Source organism: Triticum dicoccoides, chromosome 2B, assembly GCF_002162155.2.
Source record: "Triticum dicoccoides isolate Atlit2015 ecotype Zavitan chromosome 2B, WEW_v2.0, whole genome shotgun sequence".
Classification (NCBI taxonomy): Eukaryota; Viridiplantae; Streptophyta; class Magnoliopsida; order Poales; family Poaceae; genus Triticum; species Triticum dicoccoides.
In genome coordinates this window covers 689,755,149-689,757,890 of record NC_041383.1, presented here as the reverse complement: position 1 = coordinate 689,757,890, position 2,742 = coordinate 689,755,149, and the positions used below count along the sequence as shown (strand labels likewise).

At 47.2% G+C, this 2,742-nt stretch overlaps 1 long non-coding RNA gene across 1 annotated transcript in view; it reads right to left on the bottom strand.

The window, feature by feature from the left end:
- LOC119368340 overlaps nucleotides 1–2,074 on the bottom strand; it is a 3,631-nt gene extending 1,557 nt beyond the window's left edge. The window contains exon 1 of the long non-coding RNA XR_005176606.1: nucleotides 1,961–2,074. This is a non-coding gene — a long non-coding RNA (uncharacterized LOC119368340). The remainder of the gene's footprint in view (nucleotides 1–1,960) is intronic.
- Nucleotides 2,075–2,742: the final 668 nt, after the last annotated feature.

Below are 2,742 nucleotides of genomic sequence, written 5' to 3'. Positions count from 1 at the left end.
GTGCAATATTCAGCTGGAAGCTAGCTTATCATCTCTCAACAGTACCTACCAGCACTACCGGGCTCGCGGGCTATGCCTACGGCCCAGGGCCGTCGGCATAGATCTATGCCTACGGCTGCCGTCGGTATAGCCCCGTCAGTGTAGATCACGTCAGCGTAGATGTGTCAGACCGTCGTCGTAGTATAGCTGTCGACATAGGTGGGTATGCCGACGGCCGTGGGATAGCCGTCGGCATAATTTAGCCATCGGCGTTGTTTTCGGTGATGTGGCATCTATGCCGACGGCAGCCGTCGGCATAGGTGATGGTCGGTGCGCCTCGGATCGATGACGTGGTAAACGCATCTATGCCGACGGCCTCCCGTCTCAGCCGTCGGCATAGATCGAACACCGTTAACCGCACGGCACGAGCGGGATCGCCGGGCTCACAACTATGCCGACGACCCATGTATGTCGACGGCCGCAGTAGGCGTAACTTGGGCTAAGCCGACGGCTCTTCTGGGCCGACGGGGGCCGTCGGCATAGCTCGGGATAGCCCGACGGCTTTACTACGCCGACGGCCTGGACGTGGCTGACGGCATAGCCCAGACTAGGCCGACGGGGGCCGTCGGCATATATATGGCCGTCGGCATAGGGCCCTGTTCCGGTAGTGCGGGAATATTATTTCCATCCGGTTCGAGAGAGTTTTCCTTTTATAACAACCCTGGTGCTTGTGGCTCAGCTTTCACAACAACTCTCCACATTCTGGAGCCTTATCATCTTTCGCCCTCATTGCTAACCTCATCCCCATCTAAGATCACTTATAGTGAGGACTGTTCCACTGCCACCATAGACGCACAGCCGTAGATGCATATCCCCTCCCATGCATCCGCCAGATGAAATATTTGGCAAGTTAATGCAACCATCAGAGAATGAAATCAATTAGAAATAAGAAGTACAGAACATTGCAATCTATTCACTCGGTATGTGAGCGACTGATAAATTGGAAGGCAAGGAATCCTTTTGCCTTTCGTCATCCATGATTATCTAACCACAATTATGAGGAAACGAAAAATCTGTACCATGTCACAGACCACATGGAAATCTTTCAACCATCAGTACAGGAAGACCCTGAGACAGAGCCACCGGGATTCAAAATAGTTCCATCAGTTCCGCTGTACGCCGTAACCACCTGCAGCATACACGGGTGCTCTATACTCGATGTACTGGACTACTGGCGAACACCAACACCACCGAAAACTCTTTGGCACGGATTCCAACTGACGAATGACCGGCTCATCTGGACACAGAGGCAAAACGCTGTTTCCCAATATACATAGTTATATAATGTGGGCTGAGTTGTCCAACTCATTTATGTTAAAATGTCTAATGTAACATTACTTTTTAGCATGATAATTATAAAATGGCATTGCATTACATATAAACTACCAATGAGATGTACCAGAACAATTGTCGCAAACCATAACAAAGAACTGTTACTACATACTCATATTCCGCGAGCATAATTTTCTTTATCTCTTCATACATCATCCCACATTCCCACTGCAAACACACCAGAATTGATCTGAGCAAGGGTAAACCATTGAGCATTGTAGCAAGCCAACAACATGGTTTAAACTATCTCGACAATAGTATTCATAGATAGACAGAGGTTTGCAAATATACTCACAAACTTCGATGGAACTACCTTCAGGGTTCCAACAATTATTGTTGATGTATTTTTTTTGCGGGAAGTTGCTCTCAAAATTGTTCTGTATGAAGCGCTAGTTGAAATCTGAACAACAGCTAATTACAAATTAAAGACTTGCTCTATTACCTCACTTGACAAAGTTGGGTAGTTTATTTACACAAAAGCTCTGTTCACTGCATAATTATCACGCGGGTTGAAGTGGGTTATTTGCCCGTGATTTAATAATAAGCATATAAAAGCATCATGTGATCTTATCAGTTTTGAGAAGCAAACCTTGGCACCGTGGCACCGCCAACTCTTCATCTAACATTGTATAAACTCTCTCCATGTATGATGAGTAAAATAGACCGAGTTGAAAGATGAGAAATCACCTGCAGTTGCATAATAAGAACAGATGTGTCAGTAATTAAAGCACCTCTGTGGTAATGGGATGAACAAGGCAGAGGCTGAGCCGTTCATGCCGCTGCGCCCTGCCACTACTTTGGATGATATAGTAGCAACGGGCAATGAGTCCATCGCCACTCTCAGACCAGCTACACTGTGCTCTTGCACTGCCGCCGTCACGTCGATCGTAAGCACCCGGTGTCCACCGTTTGAAGAGAGAGGACCAGAGATGGCACAACCTAGCTCGCTTGATCTGTCACGCTACTGTAGTCGCAGCCAACATAATCCCCTTTGCTGTTCTTGGGTTTACTCATTGTTTTGCTGCTCATGATGGTACACATGTGCCTGCTTGTCTTATTCCTCTTCGTGGTCTTCCAGAATCCTGATCCAGCAGAACATAGCAATCATCTTCTTCTTCTTTGGCTGTCGTCCCTTAAACAGCAGCTAACACGATCTTCTTCGATCATCATCAAGAACACACCACGTTGCCTTCCTACCAAGAAGAAAAATATGTACGAGAACTTTGCAGCAAGAAAAATATGTACGAGAACTTTGCAGCAAGAACACACCACGTTGCCTTCCCTCTCTGCATCCTTCATCGTCTCCTTCTTCCGAGAAGACAAGCACCCATCCTGGAGATCTCCGTCATAGAGGAATTCGCGCAGCCACCA